The following is a 6,817-nucleotide window of genomic DNA, read 5'->3' as shown; positions in this document are numbered from 1 at the left end:
GAACCTTGATGGCAAAAACGGAGGTGTGAATAACACTAAAATTAGTGCTGAGAGAAGATGGTAATATGGCATTTTGATACAGGAGAGCTATAGATGTGGACAATGTCTACAGAAGCTAGACTGAGCTTTGTAGTAAAGGCTGGTAGTTGGATAGAATTCAGGAGTAGCTGAGGATATATTAATACACCTGGTTTGAGCTGAGCCAAGTGGAAAGCGTAGATAAACTCCTGACAAACACGTAGTAGCAGAGTACTATACTACCTGAATACTCAGGCAGCACATAGCTGCCTAAACCTGCCTTAAAAGGCCTTGAGTAATGACATCAGATGTGTCTGCTGGGTTGCTCTGATAACCTGGAGTGGACTAGCATAGAAGGAGCAAAAAAAAAGATGGAAGCAAAGACTGGCATTGGAGTCTGGACAGGAGAGTCATAATATAAAGCAGTATCCAAATAGCTCCCCCTAATGGTGACTGCAGGCATCAAGAATTAAAAATTGAAATTAGTTGCCCTGCTCAGGAACAGAGGGTCCAGTGTAGTTGTCACTCAATGTATAACTATGAATTTACTGTCATTGTTTCTTCCCATTAATTAGCATTTTTTTAGTCCTCCGAACGTTGGACAAGGAGAAAGTGTGCATATATTACCACCTGCTCAGAATATGAGCAATTGCAAGGATGATCTTATGTTAGGAGATTGCCTAACTAACAGTTTTCTGAGGTCTTTTGAATCCGCATGGTACAGTAAACATCCTCCTCCATAACTGAGGACACAATATTCCGCTTTGTTACACCGAGTCCCATAATCATTTATTCTGCTGCAGTATAAACTGCACAAGTCAAATATTATCATTCCAGCTCTAGATTTATAGGCGCGGGGGAAACTGTTAACTTTGTGAGACGACATCATGTACATTTTATATGGCTATAATACTCTGTCCCTGAATCTCTGTATACACTGCAGGGGATATGCAGAATATTCCTCCTTAAACTGACCCTCTACCTTTTGTGTCATTTCTATGGCCAACATTTTGTGCCAGTTTTCTTAATAGTATGACTTTATGAGTTCTGCTTTCCTGATACAGAAGTCCAAATCTCCTGCACAGGTATGGAGAGTCAAAAATTAAAATCCTGTCCTCCTGCAGCCACCACTAGAGGGAGCTCTAGAGTATACTGCATATTGTTTTATCACAGAATTCAACATGTCATCAGTAGAGATGAGCCACCTCCCTAGTGTTCGGGTTCGGTTCGGTTCATCAAACAGGGACGTGTTCGTCGAACTGTTCGTCGAATGTTCGACGAACACCGTCGAACCCCATTGAAACCAATGTCAGGCAAACACAAACACAGACAAACACATGGAAAACACATAGAAAACACCTTAAAGGGTGTCCAAAAGCTGACAAACTGCTCAGGAGACACAACAAACACATGTGTCAGGAATCTGAACATTTTTTATTACCTTTTTGTGCATTACTGCCCTTTTACAAGATGGCGTCTTTGGTCTCATGTGCACTGTGTCTTCCTGCTATAAAACTCCACCCCAGCCTTCAGTCTGTGCTAGAGTATTCTGCCTTGCATTCAGCTCCTGACCTCTGGTGACTCCCTGGCTATATACCTGCTCCTGTGAACCTGTGGGGTTATCCTGATACTCTGCTCTGAGTTCCTGCTGCATACACCAGTTCCAGTAATCCTCCTTCATCTGCTGCTCGTGTTTACTTCCATCTGCATGTGCCGAACATGTAAGCTGTTGCTGCTTTGAAAGAACCTGAGACTATTACCCAGACCTCCCTGGTTGAGCTAAGATATTATTTAAACTGCCTTATAAGCATATCTATCTGTGTTTTGGACTAAGCAAGGACTTATTCGTGTCAAGTATCCTCAAGAATAATTGTGCTTCATAGACTTTCTGCGTGATTGCATTTTCCTCTGAAGTTTCCTATAGACTGCTGAGCTGCATTTGATATTTGCACCAAGTGTTGTGGACTTGAGTTCCTCTCTGCACCTGCTTGAATCACCGTGTGATAATATAGACTTTACCACTTATAAAACTGTGTCCTGTAGTTGTCTTGTTCCACGCAAAGAGTCTCATGAGTTATCCCCTATAATTATTACAGGATACTCTAGCCTAAAAAAAAGGAGACTGCTGGAACAATGACTGCAGAGAGCATACTAGAGCAGGTGTTTTCCATAATTAGATCACTGCAGAAAGATGTGGAAGGTCTGCAAAAGAAGTTTGGAAGCTTTGAACACAATCAACAAGTGTTTGGACAGACTTTGCAGGACTTAAGCACCCGCATGGCAGCCCAGGAAAACAAACTTGCTGTCATAGAGTCCCAGTATGGATGGGCTTTTCAGGACATAAGCATGCAAATAACTGCACAAGCAACTTTTCCCTCTGGGCAACCGCCACCAGCTAGCCCACCTAAGTTGCCCCCATTCAGATTTAATGGTGATCGCGACAAATTTCGTGGCTTTGTGAAACAATGTATGCTATATTTTGATGTGCATGCTGACCGTTTTCCTAATGATAAATCCAAAGTATTGTGTGTAATAATGCTGACAGCACGAGCGCTCGCCTGGGCGAATCCGATGATTGAGTCTCGTGACCCACTGTTAAATAACTTGGATGATTTCTTGGCCGCTATGGCATTATTGTTTGATGATCCTAATCGCCGTGCAACCGCTGAATCTGCTTTGCTGTCTTAACGCCAGGCAAAACGTTCTGTTATTGAGTATGCTACTGAATTCAGGAGATTAGCGGTAGATACCAATTGGGACAGTTATGCACAATTGCCTATTTTTAAAAGGGGTCTGTCTAGTATTGTAAAAGATGAACTAGCTCGCTCTGAGTCACAACAAGAGCTAGAGACATTTATACAGCATTGTGTTGCCATTGACATTCGTCTTACTGAGCGTAGGCAGGAGAAGTTTGCTGCATATAACCGTATTTCTAACTTTTCCCTTCCTTTCAAAGAGCCTGCAGGTAAAACATCTCGGAAGGTGGAGGAGGTGCCCATGCAAATTGATTCCATTTAGAAGCGCGAGATCAATGAGCGACGGGAGCATCGCCTTCGTGAAAGTCTATGTTTCTACTGCGGCCAGTCTGACCACTTCTTGATCAATTGTCCTAAGTGTCCTAGACGGCCTAACAAGGTGCTAGCAGCAGTAGGGGAGTATGACAACTGTGATGATGAATCTGACATCTCTGAATGTAGCCTGCCTTGAAACGCTGTATTCCATTCACTTTCTATGACTTCACCCCCCAAGGAGCTTAAGGAAAAGAACTCTCACTGTTCTTTCCCTGTTAAGATCCTGTGTTCAGCACAGTGGATTTCCAGTGCAGCTATGATTAACTCTGGTGCAGGTGGCAATTTCATGGATATCGCATTTGCCAAGGAACATGGTATTGAAATTCAGCAAAGAGCCTCTCCAATTACCATGGAAACAGTGGATTGGTCACCTTTAATCTCTGGGCCTGTGGATCAGGAGACCGTACCCCTTGAAATTTTGTTGGAGCCTAATCATCAGGAGCAACTTTCTTTCTTGCTAATTTCTTCTCATTTTCCTGTGATTTTAGGCATTCCTTGGATGCGTTCTCAGAACCCAATTATCAACTGGGAGACCAAGGAGATTATCTTTCCAACAAGGAGCAACTCAGCGTTAACAAAAGCTGTCCCTGAGTCCACGGCTATGGAACCACATGTACAGGTATTTTCTTTACCTCCAGCATATAAAGAGTTCTCTGACATCTGTGACAAGAAGAATGCAGATCAGCTTCCTCCACACAGGCATTATGACTGTCCCATTGAGTTGCTTCCTGGGGCAGCTATTCCTTTTGGTAACGTATACCCTTTGGCGGCACCTGAGCTTCAAGCCTTAAAGGAGTATATTGATGAAAATCTGGCCAAAGGCTTCATACGTCCTTCTTCCTCACCAGCAGGGGCACCTATCTTTTTTGTAAAGAAGGATGGGACCCTGAGATCCTGTGTTGACTATCGGGAACTCAATAAGGTAATCGTACGAAACCGTTACTCTTTGCCTCTGATTCCCGAATTACTGGAAAGAGTCCGCCATGCTAAGGTGTTCTCTAAACTGGATCTTCGTGGGGCTTATAATTTGGTGCGTATTCGTCCAGGGGATGAGTGGAAGACAGCATTCAGATGCCGGTATGGACACTTTGAATCTCTTATGATGCCCTTCGGGCTTTGTAACGCCCCTGCAATGTTTCGACACCTTGCTAATGACATTTTCAGAGATTTGATGGACCAGTTTGTAGTGATCTATTTTGACGATATACTAATCTTTTCTGACTCTCTACAGGAACATGAAGAACATGTCAAAACTGTTTTAAGACGTCTGAAAGAGAACCATCTGTATATTAAGCCGGAGAAATGCGAGTTCCATCATTCTGAGATACAGTTCTTAGGTTATATCATCTCTCCCCAGGGGCTGAACATGGAATCTGGTAAGATTCAGGCTATCCTTGACTGGCTGGTACCCAAGAACGTTAAGGAGGTCCAACGTTTTATTGGTTTTGCAAATTTCTACAGACGCTTCATTCGAAATTTTTCTGATATTGTCCGTCCCATTACTTCCTTGACAAAGAAGGAAAAGCCCTTTAAGTGGTCATCACAGGCTCAAGAAGCTTTTGATCGGCTTAAGATCTGTTTCACCTCAGCACCGCTGTTGATACACCCAGATCCAACACTGTCTTTCATTGTGGAGGTGGACGCTTCTGATAATGCTTTGGGGGCTATTCTCTCCCAAAGAACTGGAGAGAAGGGTCTGCTACATCCTTGTGCTTTCTTTTCCCATAGACTAACCTCAGCAGAGAAGAATTACGACGTGGGAGACAAGGAATTGCTGGCTATTATTGCAGCTTTCAAAGAATGGAGGCATCATCTGCAAGGAGCTGCACAACAGATCATAGTGCTAACTGACCATCGTAATTTAGAGTTCCTTAGATCCGCTAGATGTCTTTCTCCTCGTCAGGCTCCTTGGAACTTATTGTTAAATCAATTTAACTTTGTTATCTCGTACCGTCCAGGTTCTCGTAATGGGAAGGCTGATGCTTTATCCCGAATCCATGCTGCGGATTCCGTACCTGGAGCCCCGTCCAAGACCATTCTATCTGATGCCAAATTCATCGGAGTTATCCATGATCAGGACTTGTGGAAGGAGTGCAGGGAGGCCTATGACAGTGATGTATTTCTGGTCAACGCACCTGTGGATATTAATCTTGTCTTTAAGGGTGGCATGTGGTTCAGAGATCGACGTATCTACGTCCCGGAGGTCATCCGTCTGCAGATCCTCAAGTTTGTACATGACTCCAAGTTGGCTGGTCACAGGGGGGTACAGAAGACGCAAGAGTTCCTGAGCTGATTCTTCTGGTGGCCAACTTGCCTGAAGGATACCAAGGACTAAGTTCTCTCTTGCGAGGTATGTGCTCGTTACAAGACTCCTCATGTGGCACCTACGGGTCTTCTACAACCATTACCTGTTCCATCCTGCCCTTGGGGGTCTATATCAATGGACTTTATTGTGGAGCTGCCTACATCGGGGGGCATGAATACAATCATGGTGGTAGTTGATCACCTGACTAAAGCTGCTCATTTTGTTCCATGCACCGGCCTCCCCTCAGCTAAAGATACAGTGAACTTGGTTATACAGAATGTCTTTCGGTTGCATGGGGTTCCGGATGAGATCATCTCTGACCATGGAGTGCAGTTCACTTCAAGATTCTGGAAGGGCTTTTGCTCTGCACTCAATATTAATGTCTGTCTCTCTTCCGCTTACCATCCCCAGACAAATGGTCAGACTGAGCGTACCAACCAGACGCTGGAACAATATCTAAGATGCTATGTCAGCCATCTCCAGGATGATTGGTTGGAGTTGCTGCCGTTAGCCGAATTTTCATATAACAATTCTCAGAGCGCCTCCACTAAATTTACACCTTTCTTTGCCAATCTGGGTTATCATCCGTGTATTTTACCTAGGTCTCCAATTAATTCTCCGGTTCCGGCAGTGGAGGAAAGGCTGACTGCGATGAGGCAAAATCTGGAGGTTCTGAAGGAATCCCTGACCACAGCTCAAGAACGTTATAAGAGATCGGATGATAGATTCCGTAAACCTGCACCCATGTTCAAGGTTGGAGATTCCGTGTGGTTAGCAACTAAGAATCTGAAGTTAAACGTTCCTTCACAAAAACTTGGACAGAAATTCATTGGCCCTTTCAAGATCAACAGTATTGTGAGCTCTGTGGCCTGCCTGCTGAAGCTGCCTAGGACTATGAAGGTACTCCCAGTTTTTCATGTATCTTTACTAAAGCCTGTATCTCCTAATACCTTCCAGGGACGTGTTGTGCCACCTCCGCAGCCTGTGGTGATTGATGGGCAAGAACAATTTGTGGTGGAGGAAATTATTGATTCCAGGATTCGCAGGAATCGGCTCCAATATCTGATAAGATGGCAGGGATATCCCCCTGAGGAAGACTCTTGGGAACCTGTGGAAAACATCAATGCCCAACAGAAGATTTCTTGTTTTCATCAGAGATTCCCTGAGAAACCAGGTCCAGGATCGTCCTGAGGCCGCTTCTAAGGAGGGAGTAATGTCAGGAATCTGAAATTTTTTTATTACCTTTGTGTGCATTACTGCCCTTTTACAAGATGGCGTCTTTGGTCTCATGTGCACTGTGTCTTCCTGCTATAAAACTCCACCCCAGCCTTCAGTCTGTGCTAGAGTATTCTGCCTTGCATCCAGCTCCTGACCTCTGGTGACTCCCCGGCTATATACCTGCTCCTGTGAACCTGTGGGGTTA

At 44.3% G+C, this 6,817-nt stretch overlaps 1 long non-coding RNA gene across 1 annotated transcript; it reads left to right on the top strand.

Moving 5' to 3' along the window:
* The first annotated feature begins 5,850 nt into the window (after positions 1-5,850).
* On the top strand, positions 5,851-6,480 carry LOC143809749 (uncharacterized). Its single transcript, XR_013222435.1, has 3 exons — positions 5,851-5,900; positions 5,997-6,147; positions 6,352-6,480. It is a non-coding gene; the product is annotated as an uncharacterized LOC143809749 (long non-coding RNA).
* The last annotated feature ends 337 nt before the right edge of the window (positions 6,481-6,817 follow it).

Source organism: Ranitomeya variabilis, chromosome 2, assembly GCF_051348905.1.
Source record: "Ranitomeya variabilis isolate aRanVar5 chromosome 2, aRanVar5.hap1, whole genome shotgun sequence".
NCBI lineage: Eukaryota > Metazoa > Chordata > Amphibia > Anura > Dendrobatidae > Ranitomeya > Ranitomeya variabilis.
This window is presented reverse-complemented; position numbering and strand designations above follow the sequence as displayed.